Raw genomic sequence first — 19,415 nt, 5'->3', positions numbered from 1 at the left:
GGCCACTGGCAGGATCCTTTGACCTTGATAAAATAGAAACGTTAGAAATAGCCCTTCGAAATAATAAGACAACGCCAATTATGCTCGACAGTCTCGGTATGTGGCGCAGAGAGGCTACGAAACGACAGAGAAAAGACGAGGATAAACCAAGTAGGGAAATATACCGACAGGACAACCCCAGGACACCGCTACCCACAACTTATCCCCCGACACTATGCAAAGGACGACCAGACTTAGGGTCAGACCAATGCGCTTTTTGTAGGTATGTCGGACACTGGAAAGCCCAATGCCCGACTCTACTGAGCGTGAGTAAAGGCAAAGGGCCGACAAGAACGACAGACCGACAGTACGAGAAAAGGCGCGAGACAAAGAAGAACCCGACTTACATAGACAGACCAGACAGAACCACCACGTTTGATTATGCCCGATGGCACAGATTTCGCCAGGAAAATCTCAGCGGCATGCTCACGTTCTCCTAGGTCGGGCAATGTCAAGACGGGAACCCAGCCTCGTTTAAAATTCACAGACGGAAAGAGATAATTATGACCAATAACTGTTTTTATATTTGTCTTGGGTCTTTGTATGTCGTACTTGTACTGTCCCCCGTCTGAGTTTGTGTGTATGTAATGTGCAAATCTGCGTCATCCCTCTACACGTGTTTCCGTGTTACTCGACCTCTGTTAGCAGAAACTTAGCATAAAAGCAACCTGGAAAGAAAGAAATGGTAAAACAAAATCCGTAGACCATTAATGAACTTGAACTTTTAATTTAACACAACAAACAAGGAATAATAACGATAAACTGTAGAAAATGAAAGTCAAACAGAACATTCGCCCCCCCCCCCCATTCTGGAACCTTCCAAAGTAGGGCAGGGTTACGGCTACGCCCAACCAACGGCAACCCATATAAGGCGAGCCCGGCCGCCAACTCTTGGTCAGGAAATCTTAACGTATGGGGGAGCCGGAGGAGAGGCAGGAGCCCGCAGCCTGGGCATTTGCAGGTAGTCCCGCCACATGTCTCCTTGGCCGGCCGCAACGGGCCTGGAAAGACTAAGGTAGTCCCGCCACATGTCCAGAGGAGAACGAGGCACCTCTTCCTTTTCTCTTCCGTCACAGCCGCAGCAGTCCTGGACGGCGGGATGTCCTGCACGTACCTCCACAACAATTTGTCCAAGTTGGGCTGGGAGGGAGAGGCGACGCGGACGAGCCTCTCCCACCTCCACCGGTAGGAGGTTTCCCAGCCCCCAGCCCGACGCCGAACACCCCCAGTCAGGCGATGGTGCCAATACTTCCACAGCACCGAACGTACAATGGTGGCACCCCAGTACTTGCGCAGCACCGAACGTACAATGGTGGCACCCCAGTACTTGCGCAGCACCGAACGTACAATGGTGGCACTTGGGGAACACCGGATGTGGAGAGGCCTTCATGCGGGGCGATGAAAAGGAGCGGCATGGAGTACACCGGGAGAAGGAGACGAGGCGAACGAGTCTCCCTTGCCCCCAGGTGGGGGCATCACAGCCGCACCCCAGCCGAACGTCCCGCTTTCACAAAACAGGGACCCCTTCCTTTCACTCCGAAGGGTCTCTTCCACTCTTGCAAACTCGACGAGAGTGGCCCCGGTAGGGCCTCAAAATGGCGTCTGGGTCCGCTGGAAGGTGGGCCCCGGCCACTAGAGTAACTTTGACCAGCAATATAACTCGAACATTTGCCCTCTGGAGCACGAGCCCCCATCTCCGACAGCATCTCCGCAGCCTTGAAGATCCTACAAGGGTCCCCGGCGGAACCTTCGGCCTTTGCAGGTTTCCGGTAAGGGACGGCTGCCTTGATCGCCAACGAAACAAACATGACATTGCCACACCTTCTGTTAGCGTGAATTCTAGAACTGCCGAAAGGGACTCTGGTCCAAACTGCCAGTAATGGAAACATTTCCCCCTGATGCTGCTTCCGGACTGAGCCGGCCCCGCCCAAAATGGCGCTGGTATCAATCGGAACTTACGAACACCTCGTGGTGTTCCTTCGCACTAATATAAACTTGATGTTCTGAGATTTTATATGATCCTTTGTACACTTGGCTAGAAAAGACAAGGAGAGCTCACTCGACGAACAGTATGAAAGGATCGCGTTACAAATGCCGATTACAAATGTACAATGTATTATATTTTTATAACTGATGTAAACCCCATTTACGACGCACACGTACGGTATGCATATAGGAAATCTGATTACAACTGTTATGATTAAGCTTCTAAATTATGAAAATATATGCCCCCGAACCCCCAGCCAATTAATAGACGTTTTAGTCTCTTACAAATGAATGAGTAAAACTTTCCGATGTTTTTATTGCTGCAAACGACACCCCCCACTGTACGCACTTTAGCCATTGCCACGACCGGCCAAATACGACCGCACCCTCATAATCCATATGCTGAAATGATTTTGCAAAATAAAGTCTTTGAAACTATGGACGGGTATTGCATGCTTTATTTTAAAAAAATATGGGATGGGTGGGAAAGTTCTTTTCTGTGCACCCTACTCTGCTCTCTCTTTAAGGTTAAAAGAAGATGATTGCCCAGCCCTGGAGGACGGATCGGATCGACAACACGACACTCCGCCTTCAAGGTACGCGTCTGACTCATGAACTCTCGCGTAGAGGAAGACCTTGACTTCCAAGGATGGGTAAAACGAATGGTGTAAATGAGGGAATGTAAAAGGAGGGTGAAATGAAATAATGTAAATATTATAAAGTACAACGTTCCAAAGTAGCAGGGACCCAAGAACCGAAGAACCTTAGAACGCCACAGCGTTGAAAGAGGTTTAAGGACCCCGATAGTGAGATATATCCTTTGACTAGATACCTCGCACTAGGCACCTCTGGTTTCCTTTTTATGTTTCCCCGCACACGCCCTACATGAACACACTACCCCCCCCGACTCCAGAAACCATATCCCCGGGGACCCTGCCCCAAGGAGGAAAGACGAGTAAGAGGTAAGTAAAGGACTTATGAATCCATGTATTTGAATGCGCGCGAATGCTGTCTCCCCCACCCCCCCCCTTTTTTCCTCCTTCTGCAGGTTACATCAGAGATTACAGCCGAGGTGTGGCGAAGATCTGAAGCCTTGCCACGTCTAATACACGAAGCGGACTAGCGCCGCAAGGTGGTGTCTAAGCACGCCTGCAGACTACTCACGTACCGAACAAACCCGAAAAATTAGCACAACCTGATAAAAAGTGGTCACCCTTAAACCAGACCGGACGAATGAACCCATGTCACGTATGATGCGAAACTATGAGGGAATGTGTGTGTGTGTGACTGAGGCGTTGGCCCAACTGGTCGAAGGACCGAGAATGCGAGAAAGTGCGACAACATGGTACCTCCTTTCTTCTTTCCTTTTTCTCAAGGCACGTCCCCTCCACCCTGTCTAATGCTCAAACTGCATGATTACAAGATTCTAACGCAGACTCGTGAATGCCCTTTACTGTGTAATGCACTAAATAGCCTTTCTTGAATACACTGCCACCCTCTCTGTTGCACGTGTACTATTTAGCCTGCCGTTGCACTCTCTCTCTCTCTCTCTCTCCCTCTATTTTTGCACTCCCACTCTTCCGAGTGGTTAGTCCCGAAATTGGCAGACTGCCACCCCTAGCACCCCACCTAATTGGCTTCAAATACCGTCAGTATTTGCACAAAAACTTGTCTTTAATACAATCACCCTGAGACCGCGTCATTACCTCTCCTTTTCCGCTAGAAGTCAATGAACCCAGGTTGGGCCGTAAGGGAAAGGACAGGTAAAACGACAGAGGTTCCCTAATCTGACCCGAAAATAAGGGAACTACATGTCAACGGCTCCTATAGTATAAGACAAGGACCTCAGAATACGCGACCCTCCCCTCCCCGAATTGTCGCAATACCCAAACCGGAAAAATGACCACCCCCGTTCCCTCCCCTGTATATGTCCCTGGTTGTTTCCCATAAAACCCCTGTCCTTCCTAATTAAGTAATCGGGCTGTAAAAGGTTACGTAGGACCCAGAATGATGTTTTACAAGGTTAACAGACTAGTTCAAGGTAAAGAAATCATCGAAATGAACCCCGCAGTAGTTGCAAAACAGGATGCACCGATAGAAAGGAAATGTTTAGCCATGTTCGTCTCTCAGCAAAATACCTGTGTAGTACCATGTTGACGACTCACTGCACCCTTTTGTAAATGTAAAACTCTAGAGAACGGCATATCTTCGCCAGATTTGTCTCACAAGGGTGGGTTACCATCAGATGAACTGCCATGCCTGTAATAAATAATTATGAAGGAAAGTCATAGTAAATCCAACAGAACCCGTCACCGGTCATTCATATGCCAGTTGTGAACACTAAAATAACGGGCATTTTTCATTCTTTGCCTGGAGCTGGGAGAGAAATAGACTTTTTGATTATCTTCATCTGCAAATTTTCTAAAGACTGTCTTTTCAAACTTGTTTAAGGGTACCGCTGTTGGAGGAGAAAAGGACCGGATGTGGGAGCACGAGGCCCGACTGCAGACTAAGGAACACCTGCGACATTAGCCAAGGCGAGACCACGACTGAAAAGAGCTGCAGGACGAGGCACTGTTTTCGACAACATGAGAAGAAAGGGTCGACCTGATGCCCCTGCTCGATGTCCAATGCCTGTCGACAAGTCCCCGCTCTCTGAATTCGGTCACACGCCCGCCTATTTGAAGTCTCTCGTTCCCCTAGTTTGTTCCTAATTTGGCCTTGCTCCATCCCCCTTTCCCTCTGACCTACCCTATGGACTGTTTTGTACGCTCTTCTTCCATCCGAACTTTCTGACAATCACCTCAAAGGACACAGGGCGAAAAGGACCTTTCCGACCAGAAACGCGAGGAAAGGGTCGTGCCCTGCAACGCAGAACTTAGAACAGAGCTGGACTTGTAGCTCCACCGCCGGTGCTCAACAGCGCCAACGAAAGACCACAAGGAACAATGAGAACTCGTAAAACTTCGAACATTTGACATCCTCAATCACCGTTTTTTTATGCCTCATTTCTCTCCCAGCCGCCATTGTATTGATCCTGCTCCAATCCGAATCTGAAATATGTATTAACCTGCCAGTTCACGTTATGATATGTACTTGCTGCTCGCCGTTTTTGTATTACATTCCTATGACTTTCCTGCTGAACAAGTTTATCAAAGTTTATCAAATAGGCCCGCCTCCTGAAAACTAGAAAAGTTAAAATGTATCGTTTACAACTCTTTTTATCTAGGGTTCCTACCATTTTCCTTCTCATGCCCACCACAATAGAACCGAGTAGAAAATGAACCAGCAAGATGTCTTGAATATGTTAAAGGGAGGACTGTTGAAAATTAGTACGTTTTGGTGAACATTATCTGCGCCATCTTGCCTCTTCCCCTGATGCCACACTTTTGTCGTGCGCGCCCGCCATTTTCTAAGATGCCCCGATCAGAACGAACCCTTTTGCATGCCGCTGGCCCCTGACATAGCCCTTCGCCTTCACTAAGCCTGCACGCTATCCACCCCCTGCTTGCACCTGCCTTGAGTCATAAACCCCTCTTCGGCGCTGCTCTGCCCCAGGCCCTCATCCTGTTCCCAGCGCGACACCTCCCTGCTTTCCTTTCATGATCTCCGGCCCTTAGATGCAAAACCCTTTTTCCCCGTGTGCCCGTTTTGTCTTCCCCGTTCCCAAGCCGACACCCAGCTCTGCCGATACCATCCTTGCCCCTCCCCGTACAATAGAAAGCTTCCCCCATCAAAGAATCCCCGGGTTGATCAAAGCCCCCACCCCATGAGATCCGATCAAACCCCCCACATTCCGTGAATCGGCGGATTATCCAGCTGCGCGATGCTCACCACCTGTTGTGACTAGGGTGGGGACTTCAACTGTAAATGTGTGTGGGAACGGGCCCAAAGGGGAGTTCCGAGAATGTCTTTTCCGTACATCAAAGCTTTAACATGTATGTGTAATCTACAATAAAGTCATAAATGTGTGTATAAGAGGCCAGGCCTCAGGAATACAGTTAGAGCACCTCAGAACGATACCTTCTGTCCGTTTCGTTGTGTTCTCCTCCGGAGAGAATAAAAACCCTTGTTTCCTGCTTTCCAGTCTCCAGCGCCTGCCTCTTCATTGATTTAAATAACTAGAGGGTCACAGAGGCAATACTGCCGGGCAAATATCGATTGTCCCTGACCCGATTGAACTTTTTACACGCGCTACGTCGGGCATTTATCCCCTGCCCCCGCCTCCGCTCCTCCCACCCCACAATGATTGGCTAGATCAGGGGAGTGTCACGAGACAGCAGCAAGCAGTTCCCCGCAGAATGAATTCCCAGGTAATGCTTGTTTTTTAGAGCAAGTTAACAATTAACAATTTAAAAACAAGAATTCAGTTTCCTAACAGTCTAAAAACATTCAAATATTCGTGCAAAGTACGCAGTAGCAGCTCAAATGTATGGATGATTGGCTGATTTGGTTTTCTTGTCAGACCCTAGTACAGTGCACTGAGTGTGCCCAGGGCTTGTAAAACAAATGCTGCTAGTGGGCTTGCATTGACAGACTACAGGGGCTGTCCAACTACCCTGAACCAGGGACAGTAAGTTATTCCACCAAACAAAACGGTTCAGGTGAAAAGGAACACAATTAACATTTAAACAATAAACAATAGAGTGAACAAAACTAAGTAAAGAAGAAGAAGAAGCCTATATACACACATTGATGAATTATCAAAGTCAAATATAATTTATTCTATAAATATTTTTCATAAAAATTCAAAAAAAGAGAAGAAACATAACTCTCAAAGAGGAGTTGGCAGATACAAAAACAAACATTCCATAAGCCAAACTAGTGGCTAACAGACAAACATTATCAGTACAAAAAAGGAACAAGAAAGACAAAATGATGTGTCCTTAATGAATTATGGCCACAAAAAGCGTCGACGGCGTTTCAACCGCATGGAAACTACGCGGTCATCTTCAGGACAGATAATGTTTGAGCATACAATTCCTTATTCCACAGCCGGCCAATCAAAACAACTGCAGGTTTACAACCATCCAATGTTTAGGATCCAATATATTCACTAAAAAACTTCAATGGCAGGAACTCAATACTGCGTTTTTAATTGCTCTTGTCGGTCTGCTCCATAAATCAGCAGCCAAAAATACTGGCCGGCATCCGCACATCCACAGTTCAGGAACCGAGATGGCTAGTGGGCTTGCAGCACTGGTTGTGCCACCCACAGAAGCAGCCTGTAAAAGTGTGTCTAAGGCCTGCCATTGCAGAGCCTTTGTGCAGTCTGGTACTGCCATGTTGACTGGGCACGTGCACCCACTTGCCAGTCCCTAAACCTTCCCTTTTCTTCATATCAGACACCCTTATGGTAGGCCCAAGGGCAGGGTACATTGTAAGTATAAGGTAGGACATGCCCTGGTGTGTGCGGCATGTCCTAATAGTGAATTACAGCCATTTTCTTTTTTCACTATTGCAAGGCTACCTGTTCTCCATAGGCCGGAATGGGGAGTTGTATTATTCCATTTTATAATCCTAACTGACTCAGGGAACATGGTAGAAATCAGAGTTTAGTATGCCTGAACTCAGAATGATAAAATACATCTTTTAGTGAAGTTGGTTTTAGCATTCTGTGTTTGAAAATACCACTTTTAGAAAGTAGGTATTTTCTTGTCTAACTATCCAAGCCTGCCTCTGCTATGTTGTGTATTCCTCGTCTGGAGTTCGAGTGACAGGGCTGGGGGATTCCAGGAGACAGGGTGAGTCAGCCCAGTGGTGAATAGAGAGATCTGCATCTAGATGGGAGGGAGGAGTTGCACCTGGACCCTGAATAGGACTGTGCTTTCCCTCCACAATGCCGGCTCCACCACCTGTGGTGCGTCTGATGTCTCTGCCCTGCACTGTGAAAGGAGAGACAGAGTCATATCAATAGAGTGCTCCAGGACTGACCAGAACTGGTTTGGACTAGGCAAAGGCCCCTCTGTTTCAGAGGACAAAGGGTTTTGGGGTATAAGTATTGGGACCCTGATCCCAAGAAATTAGATCACTTTTGGACAACACGTAGAAACCATTGCTGAAGAGAGGAACCTGAAGAAACTGAGGAGAGACTATCCCTAAGCTGAAGTGCTGCTTGGGGGATTGGCCTGCAGTGGTTGCCTGACTGCCAAAGAAAGGAGAAAGGACTTTGTGTGCTTTATTCAACTTGTAAGGATCTCCAACTGCTTGAGCAAAGAGCTTGCCTCCTGCTGAAGTCTCAAGGACAACAGACTTCAACCACCAGCTTCCCAAGAGTTTTTTGAAAGGGTCAGCTGCTGTTTTGGGCCTTTTGAGGGACTGCGTGTCACAAGGAGCTGGAAGCGCGACTCAAGAGGAAGAAGCATGTCGCCGTCGCAGCCGCTGCCGTCGTAATACGGAGATGACGCCGCTGTAGCTGTCGCATTGCACCGCATCTCAAGAAGCATCCCGCAACCCTGAAGAAGCGTGTCACGTCACAGCCGCTGCCATCGCATCACAGAGATGACGCCGCCGTAGCTGTCGCATTGCACTGCATCACAATAAACGTCTTGCAACATCGAAGAAGCGTGTTGCTGTTGTAGCCGCTGCTGTCGCATCACAGAGATGACGCTGCTGTAGCTGTCGCATTGCACCGCATCACAAGAGGCACCTCGCAACCACAGAGAAGTGTGCCGCTGTCGGAGCCCCTGTTGTCGCATCACAGAACAAGGATGTCACCGCTGAAGCTGTCGCATCGAGCGGAAGTGTCTCACATCGTAGGAGAAGAGTGTCGCCACCAAAGCCACTGTCGTCGCATCATGGAACAAGAGTGTCGCCGCTGCAGCCGACGCATCAAGCAGAGACTTCTCGCAACATCGGAGAAGCATGCCGCATCAAGAAGAAAACGACATCTTAATTTATTTGCACCGGATATTTGCCGCATTTCCATCTCTGAAACACTTTTCGTTGCACTGCGTCTCGCATCTTAAGGTATATTGACTCAAAGTGTCGCATTTTAAGATCTAAAGAGAACTAAGGTAAACCTACCATAAGTACAGTATTGTGGATTTTTGTCGTTTGCGGTCTTGTGTTAAATCTATATAAAGAATATTTATCTATACTAATATAATAAAGAGAGAGCCCAAACCTTTGAGGCGGGTAATCTCAGGAACCACAGCACCAATCGCAACATCCAATACAGCGTTGGAAAGGGCAGTTGCAGCAGAAGGACATAGGCTATGCAGATGCCCACCATATACATATAAAAGGTTAAAGAACCGTGCCAGCAAAGTAGTCCCTTGTGGGCGTGTCTGTGTTGTGCTGTGGGCGTGACAAACGCTGGGGGCGTGTGGTACGTTCCGCCCTTCATGCCATGTCTCATATTGTGTGCTAATCCCACCCTGCTCCCCATAATCATAACCCACCCTTACTCCTTAAAATACCACAACACCCTTAAACACTAACCCATCTTAACCCTATAAATATACCCTGTGTCCTAAAACCCAAACCTATCCCTAAACCCTAAAAATACCCCTGTGTCGCAAAACCCAAACCTAGCCCTGAACCCTTTAAATACCCCTGTATCTCAAAACCCAAACCTACCCCTGAACCCTAAAAATACCCCTGTACCCCAAAACCCAAACCAAGCCCTGAAACCTACAAATACCCCTGTATCCCAAAACCCAAACCTAGCCCTGAACCTTTAAAATACCCCTGTACCTCAAAACCCAAACCTAACCCTGAACCCTAAAAATACCCCGGTACGCCAAAACCCAAACCTAGCCCTGAACCCTAAAAATAACCCTGTACCCCAAAACCCAAACCTACCCCTGAACCCTAAAATACCCCTGTACCCCAAAACCCAAACTTAGCCCTGAACCCTAAAAATACCCCTGTACCCCAAAACCCAAACCTAGCCCTGAACCCTAAAAATACCCCTGTACCCCAAAACCCATACCTATCCCTATACTCTAAAACTACCCCCGTACTCCATAACCCAAAACTATATCTGAACCCTTAAAATACCCAAACACCCCAAAACATATACCTCAGTACCCCAAAACATATACCCCTATACCCATACTTACATTATCCAAACATTAAAAAAAACATGCTTTTACCATTCATGCATTTACAACGAATTTCGTTGTAAATGTATGCGTGGTAAAAAAAGCATATAAAATGTAATGCCATGCGTTATAATGGCATTAAGGAGTCCTGGTACTTTCGTAATGAAAGTATGCGGAGGGTTGGTATGCGGAAAGAAAGTTGCGGAATAATGGGTGTTTACCCTCCCCCAGTAAGTACATTGGTGGCACGGCGGCCCACATCTCCAGCAACATACTCATATTTTTTCACCACCCATTTGAAAAATGCACAGGTCTTTCTCATTGATGGCCAGCACCGACATACACTTTTAGGCACACCTCCCGCCACAAGTTCTAGAATTGCGAACTCGGCATTAGCTCAACATCCTGGGATTCCAGGCAAATCGCTTTGTCTCCCCGTGCCTACCACAAATGAATGTGTTCTTCTGTAATGTAAATTGTGCTCATGCCATGTTGTCGAGTTCGCGCTATATAATATTGCGAGGAAAAATAAAGTTGGGAAACTCGATTTCACACACTACTGAACGCGCACTCTTAAGTGCATCAGCAGTGCACTTTGAATCGGAGCGTTTCACAGGCCTGTCACAGATAAGAAATGCTATCAAAATGAAATCCTACAAAACAATATACTACTGGCCGGCAGCAATTCATACCCGGACAACGTCGGGACGGGCTGCTAGTTTTTAATATAAAACTTGTGTGGTGTCCATCTGTAGTGTTGTCACTTGATTTCTATGTGGTCACAAATGCTTTACACACTGCCTCTGAGATAAGCCTATCTGATCCTGCCAAGCTACCAAGGTGGTGAGCAGGGATTATTTTAGGAGTGTAACCCCTTACCCTGACTAGAGGCAAGGGTCCCTATTTGTCACAAGTACCTACCTGTGCCAACTAGAGACCTCCAAACCTAACACAATGAAACCAACATACTCAAGTTACTTTGAGCTGAGTGGTCCTAGGGCCTGTTCCAGGCCCTGAAGAGCCCAATGCAACTGGGTAAGCTTGTCAGGGACACTTCAACCTGCACTCTCTTGCAATTGAAGGGAGATCGCTATGTTTAGGCATATAGCATGTCAGTGACCCCACACAGGAGCGCAGCACGCACAGCACAGTGACCCCGCGCAGGAACGCAGCACGCACAGCCTGGAGAGTACAGCGACAGGACCGTGGCTAGCAATATAACCCCAGAAGTGGAAACTCTTGTCTATTCATAGGCAAAGGGATACTACAAGGGTGAGCGGCTAGGCAAGCAAACTAGAAGCAGCTGCCTGTACCGTGACACAGTCAAAGCATGCATCCTCCCCCCCTCTCCTGCCCTGAAAGAAGAGGGCTTCTCTCAGCTAAACTCAGCAAGCTCTACAGACAAAGGGGTTAATTGGATAACCAGGCACTCCAGCTCGCATAACACCTGAAGGGGTGTGGAAAAGTCAGCCCATAACGCACCTGATGCCCAAGCTGCTGGCGCAGGACGCCTCTTAGTTCCCATCTTGAACAATTACCAAATAAAGAGACGGGCGCTGGAAGCAGGAAAACAAGAACAGAGTTTTATTTCTCATGAGGAGAGCCTGTCATTTCGGACACTCGCATAGTGTCTTCAGGAGGTGCTCTAACAAGTTTCTCTGAGGCTTCGTCTTTTATACACATGTTTATGATGCACAAACATTCCTTATTGCAATAAAGACGCTTTAAAGTAGGAAAAAGCATGCTTGGAATCCCAGCTTCAGGCCTATTCCCATACCAGTCGCTCAGATGTCATCCTCCCCTCCTGAATGTAACAAGAGATTGTGATCTCTCAGCCGGACATTCCTACAGAACACAAGGGCAGGAGGGGATGATCAGATCAAAGGTTGGGCAGGCGATAAGATCGGGCACTTCGGTTGGTGTTTCACGGTTTTGTTATGCTGGGCAGGAAAAAGGGGGGTGTACATCCACGAGGCTTGGTCTTAGGACTTGGGACCGGGTCGAAAGGCCAATTGCAGCTGGGGGGGGGGCTCGTCAGCAGAGGGGAAGGGTGTTCTTGGGGGGAAATGGGGGGTGTGGGTCAAGCAGGAGTGTTACTTCTAGAGCAGGGTCACGCAGAGGGAGAGGGTTTTATGGCCGATGCATGAGCAGTGCGCGCGGGGAGGGGTGCCGGGGGTTTAACAAACGGGCAGAGAGGCCATGGTGCCTAAAATGGCTGTCGTGTACGTGTGTGCATGGGTCTATGCTGGCGGGATAACACAGTCAGTGTTTCGCGATATCCGTTCTGCTTACAACAAGGGGTACAGTGAACACAAATGAACGCCGCTTATGTGCATATACATTGCCATTTTCAACAGTCGCCGCTTTTTAACATAAGTTAGTTCATTTCGGTGTTTACCCCAAATGACGGAGTGTACATATAGCCATGTGTGGCCATTGAAATAGCGTTTGTCAATACTAGCAGATTGCGTGTAACCATATGCAGTCAATACGATTGGCGGAATGCGGTACATATGAATTTACATTTGTTGGGTTATTCATACAAGTCTAGAGATCGGCATAATACTTAGTCGGGGTCAATCAAGAAAAAGGTTCCGACACATTATAGAATCAGGTTCTGACTTTCTCTCCGGTGACATCAACATACAGTAAAAAGTGCTCTGATACCTTCGGGTCTTGTCAGTGCTATATGAGACTTTTGGAAAACTAAATACATGAGTGACCGATGAAACATTTTTGAAAGCAATACAAAAATGGTTGAGGGAGGAATTCAGTTCGATACAAGCAATTAGTCAAGGGGTGGGTAGAAAGTTCAGGAAGGGGGGTCTTCGTCACAATGTCTTTTTAACAGCGAGCCATCACTGGTGGGCTCTGGTAGTCCGCCTTCTTTCGTTGGCGCTGTTGAGCACCGGCGGTGGAGCTATAGGTCCAGCTCGGATCCATCCTTACGCGTTGCAGGGTGCGATCAGTCCTCTGCTGTTAGATCACAGTCCTGTTTCCTAACTGATCTTCTTAGGGGTGCCTCATGCTGGGCACCTGCGTGTCTTTCTTCTTCCGTGGCAAAACCTTATTCTATCTAAATGCTGCTCTTCTTTTCTGAGTCAAAAGTTATGCGAAAAGGGTGATGTTGTTGAATAATCGAGGGAAGAGAGGGCGGAGTGGGATCAGATCTTTGAACACACCAAGGGACCAAGGGAGCAAAGGACGACGAGCAGGCAGGCCCATCAGTCGGGCTCAAAAGGGACGGGGACTTCAGGCACGAGTGGGACGGCAAATCGAGGGCTTCAAGGCAGCCCTTCATTCCTTCATCTGCCGAGTTTGAGAGTGGTACCTCATCCCGCGTCTCGTTGCTCTGCGTCTCCACCTTTTGTTGAGGTCACACGTGCTTCATGATCTGTGGCCAGGCTGTGCGTCACGTCCAGCTCCTCTCCTCCGGTGATTGTATCTTTGAATGGGTACAAAACAAGTTTTAGAAAAACTGGCAGGAGAAGACATTTATACATCTCAATTCTGTCCCCAATCCTAAGTAGGTGGGGGATAGGTTCATCGGTCACAGTCAGAAGTCATCACTTATGGAGTATGTAGGAGGGAATTTCCACTGAATTCGTAAGCCTATTTGGCGTTCATTCGTGACGTACGTGGAGAGAAATCGGACTCCCATCGACAGTGTATTCTATCAAACTCGAAATCGAGTCCTTAGGTATGTCGTGTTTTGGCAGCTCCTGAGTTAGCGTTTAGCACAGCTACACGGTCTTTTCTGTTAACTTGACCAAAACGAACGGGGGCCATTTTGAATCCCTCTGACTTCCGTTTCAATGAACATGCTGCCTCGTGGTCAGTGTGCCCTTTCGTCCTTTCTCGATACCCATGGTCACTAGTCTGCTCGGCAACAGGCTATTTTTAGTACTGGTCAAGCGCACATGCGCATTTCGCACCAATTGGTCACTCTTCAGGAATGTTCACGCTAACTGACCAGTGCTGTTGAAACTCCTCCCACATGTTGGCTGTGTTCCAAAAATGACCTTATATGTACCTAAAATGTGTAACTTGTAACCGCCTATCTTTTTATTGCTATTAAACTATATAAAAGAGGTCGTGCACCGATGTTCGGTGTGCTACTTCTTACATTACCGAAGGGTGCTGTAGGAATGTATCACCACCCCATGGGGTCTTAATAAAATTGTCTTTTACCTTTTCCAGTGTCCGTGCCAACTTCTATACTAAGGTGTTCGAGAGTTTAGCAGAGTATGTAGGCCTGATTTGAACCCAACACCACAATTGGCGACCACGAAGGGACTCATCGGCGACTCGGAGGCCCGAAGGAGAGGTCGTGACGAAGGTTAGGAAACTCGCCATGGACGCGATCGCTGCCATTGAGTGACCCGAGTCTCGGCACCCACGGTGTGTTTTCCCTTCCTTCCGATCTGACCTTCCAGGTGGCGCCGGTCCTCGACTGAGATTCTGATCTTGGATTGTCGTGATGTGCCGTTTTGGCTGATTCGACCACAGAACTTGGCAGTTGGACTTTGGACGTTTGAAAAGAAAATTGGTAAGCTTTTGAGTGGTGAGGTAGTCTACTGACACTTACTGTGTTTTTTTGAAACTTTGAATTTTGAATTTGAATCTGTTAGCTAACGTTTTGAATCTTTGAATTTTGAATTTGAATATGTGAAGTGCACCTCACATAGGCAGGCATGTAGGGATATTTCTCTGATTTATTTGATTTAAATAGTGCACCGTGTTAGGTGTCATTTTGTAGTATCGCGGTTTCGTGGTACTTTTTGAAACATGCCTGTTTTTAGCACACTCCGTAGGATGTGCTGTTCTGAAAATGGTACCAATTATCGATTAAGTGAAAAACAGCCGGCTCCCCCAGAGGGGACTCCAAATCGTGAAATGTATGTTAAATACGGTATTCCACCTATAATGTATAGTGCATTATGGCATAAGTATACTAAGACTGATCGTGAATTACAGTGGCCACTATATGGGTCGTTTGACCTTCGAAAGGTACAATATGTAGAGCAGTGCTTGTTTCAGCGAAGGTCTAGACAAGATATGTTTGATTGTGTGCGTACGTGGGAGAAAGAGGTGCGTGAACGAGCGAAGCGTGAGGAGGCCTTGGCGGAGAAAGTGCAGCGGAAGGCTGCACATGACAAAGCTTTACAGCTACAGGAGAAGGAATTACAGGAAAAGAAAGAGAGGGAGAGACGAGAACGTAATCTACAGGTTAATGGTCAATTCCCTATCAGGCGTCCTCTCTATCCAGTCCTTACTAATGAAACAGATGATTTTTCATTACTAGATCGTTGTCCGCCTCCGTACGTCGCACCTACGGCTCCGAATGAGGACTCGGACGAGGATAGTGATCGAACACAGCGTACCAGGTTATATACGGAACGAGCTACGGAATTGCGCTCGATTGCGCGAAAGCTAAATAGTAATACTGTTACTGTTTCTGATGTTACTAAACAAATGGAACAGTGGTCTGATAAGGAACGACTGTATTTTTTAGATCATTTTGGAGATGAAGTTGTTGAGCGATATAGAAAATATTCTCTCGAGTTAGAACCTAAGGAGATATCCAAGGATCGTGAGAATTTTCGTAAAGGTCTTTTTGTTCTTTCAGATGCGGACGACTTCTTCAAGCGTTTGCTTGAACTGCGTAGTGAGACGACACGGCTACGGGAGTTGGAAAAATCGAAGAATTCGTCTACGTCCGGAGCGACGGGGATATCCAAAGAATGCCCTATCTTTGAAACAGATAAGATCGCTGCGATTAATGTTAGACCTATGCGAGAAGCTGCGCCTTTATATGTCCCTCATAAAGGGGATGGCACAGATGATGATAAAAGCTCCAAAGACGCGAAAGGGTATTTTGTATATAATTGGGTTTATACGCCTTGGAATAGAGCAGATGTTATGGCGCTTAAGAATGCGTTACCTGATCCCCGTAAAAACCCTGCGGCTTTTTATGAAAATGTTGAAAGTGCAATTTCTTCATGTATCATGACGTTAGTTGATATTGATCTATTTTTCGGGTTGATATTGCCCCCTGATATGTGGAGAGTAATTCGTAGGTTTGATGACCAGACGACTCTCGGGGCCACTTGGAAAGATATTGTTCAGGCTGATTTAGATAGAGAACCAGCATGTAAACCGTGTAAATTAATATTAGATCTTCCAGGTGCCATACTAACAAAATTAAAGACTCTTGCTCCCGCTAAAAAGATTGATTGGACTATATTAGCCTCGTGTAAGCAGAAAGCGGATGAATCAGTTTCTGATTTTTTCTCTCGCTTCGAGGAAGCGTTCCATGATTACAGTGGTCAATTATTGACGGAAGATACTGGCAGGCATCTATTCGTTGATAAGTATGTAGCTAATCTCCTACCGGAGATTGCGAAACGATTAAAAGCGAGTGAAAGTTCATGGACCACAGCAACCCCTGCTTCTTTATTGACTATGGCTCAATATTATGAAAGACAGGAATTGGAGGCGAAAGAAAGTAGTGAAAAGAAGGCGAAGGAATTGAAGACGAAGGTAATGTTAGCTCAGGTTCAGGCTACGAGAGGGAACAATAGAGGAGGGCGAGGATCATACAGTAATGCTCCTCCCCCTCGTTCTGACATTTCTGTGAATCAATGTGCATACTGCAAACAGTTTGGGCATTGGATTGCAGACTGTCCGGTGTTTCGAGAGCAGCGTAATTTGAGGGGACGAGGAAGTGGGAGATCTAGGAATCATTATGGAGGGTCAAGAGGAGGTTATGGCACGAATGATCGAGGAGGTTATGGCATGAATGACCGTGGAGGATATGGAGCAAGGGGTCGTGGTCAGTCAGATTATAATACGTTTGATAACCGCAATCAATATCAGATAAATGAGGGTGATCCTGCTGAACCACGGGATGAGCATTACGCATAGGATTGCGTAGGATGGGGTGTGGAATCGGTTGAGGTACCAGTTGATCAGAGGGGTCCATACATAGAGGCACATGTTTTGGGTTCTACTGATAAATTTCTGGTCGATACAGGAGCTACTCGTAGCGCCTTGTCCAAACACTTGGTTCCACGGGCTCCCCTGTCTGGCGAGGTAATTACAGCAATAGGGTTCGATGGAACACCTACTTCTAGCCCACTGTCTCAACCAGTTGCATTTCATGTTGATAAATTTGCTGCCCCTTGTCCCTTTTTGTTGTCCCCAAATACACCCGATAATATTATTGGACTCGATATGTTAAAACACTTTCGAGCTACTATTCGCTGTGCCCCAGAAGGAGTGCGAGTTGTGCTGAATGAGAATTACCCAGACTTTGAGCGAGTGTGTTTTCTCCATGAATCTGAAGTATTGGCCTCCTTACCAAATACGTTATGGGCCACTTCTGACACGGATGTGGGGCAGATGTTAATCCCTCCAGTACGAATTACTGTAAAGGAGGGAGTATCTTTACCACGTGTCCCACAATATAAGATTTCTAGAGAAGGGGAACTTGCATTAATACACATTGTCAATGATTTGATTTCTGCAGGAGTAGTTGAGGAAGTTTCTTACAATGTTTGCAATAGCCCAATTTTACCGATCCTTAAGAGAGACACAGATACTAAGGTTTATCGTTTCATTATTGATTTGAGGGAAATAAACAAGATAGTAGTGCCTCAGTACCCAGTGGTGTCTGACATCACCACGTTGCTTACGTTGGTTCCATCGACGGCAACTACTTTTACAGTTATCGATTTGAAGAATGCCTTCTTTTCGATCCCTGTACATCCTGACAGTCGATATCTATTCGGCTTTACATTAAATAATAAATCGTACAGATTCTGTCGAATTCCTCAAGGCTATACTGAGAGTCCTAGCATTTATAGTCAAGCATTAAAAAGACAGCTTGATTCTTTTGACTTACAAGAGGGAGTGGTTCTCATTCAATATGTAGACGATATCTTACTTGCTGCAGACACGCCAGAACAATGTGAGAAGAGTACCTTTGCTTTGCTTTCCTTCCTGGCCAAACATAATCATAAAGTTTCGAAGAAAAAGCTGCAATATTGTAGACCAAAGGTGACCTACCTCGGTCATCTTTTGTCTAAGGAGGGCCGTGCATTGACACCAGATCGAATTCAAGCAATCCTAGATACTCCAGTCCCTCGCACTCAGAAGGATGTTCGCGCCTTTATAGGTCTGACGTCTTTTTGTAGGCAATGGATACTGGGTTTTTCACATGTCGTTAAACCATTGTTGGCATTATTGTCTAAAGATACACCGATTCCCATTGAATGGACGGATGAATGTCAGAATGCTTTTGAGCAATTGAGACAAGCTCTTTGTTCTGCACCAGTGTTGGGTACACCTGATTACACGAAGATCTTTACATTATATGTACACGAGAAGGATGGGTGCGCATTGTCAATGTTAGTGCAGACACACGGAGACAAACAGAGGCCTTGTGCATACTTCTCGGCGGTACTCGACCCTGTGGCTCGAGGATTGCCTGGATGTTTTCGAGCAGTTGCAGCAACAGCAGTTGCGATACGACAAAGTGAGGGAATAGTTTTGTCACATAAATTGTTGGTGCTAGTTCCCCATGCGGTAGATGCGTTACTGAATCAAACGAAAACACAGCATCTAACCAGTGCCCGTCTGACAGGATATGAGCTAACGTTGTTGGCGCCGCACATCACACTAAAACGATGTGCAGCACTAAATCCTGCTACTTTATTGCCGGATCCTGTTGCTGAGACCCAGAAGGAAGAACAACATGATTGTGTTTTTCTGACTGAGGAACAGACAAAGGGTCGTATTGATTTACAGGATACGCCATTTCCAGATGTAGATGGGGAACTGTGGGTTGATGGGTCATGTGTGAGGCTACCAGATGGTACGACTTCCGCAGCTTATGCGATCACGACACTTAAGACTGTGGTAGAAGCAGCACGGATACCCCAAAAATCAGCTCAAGCGGCTGAGTTGATAGCCTTAACGAAGGCATGTGAGTTAAGTGCTGGACTATGTGTGAACATTTACACGGATAGTCGTTACGCTTTTGGAGTAGTGCATGATTTTGGCCTACTTTGGAAGGAACGAGGATTCCTGACTTCACACGGAGTACACATCATGCATGGAGAATTGGTGCGCGATCTCCTGAATGCACTGTTGTGCCCAAAGAAAGTTGCAATAGTCAAGTGCAGTGCACATAAAAAGGTGACGGACAAAATAGGACAGGGCAATGCTTTTGCAGATCGCATTGCAAGAGAGACCGCTATGCTACAAAATAATTTCCCCATGTATGTGGTGAAGTCACAAGCTGAGCGGTGGCATGATGCTAGAGAAGAAATACTCGAT

This window comes from Lissotriton helveticus, chromosome 2_1 (assembly GCF_964261635.1).
Source record: "Lissotriton helveticus chromosome 2_1, aLisHel1.1, whole genome shotgun sequence".
NCBI lineage: Eukaryota > Metazoa > Chordata > Amphibia > Caudata > Salamandridae > Lissotriton > Lissotriton helveticus.
This window is presented reverse-complemented; position numbering follows the sequence as displayed.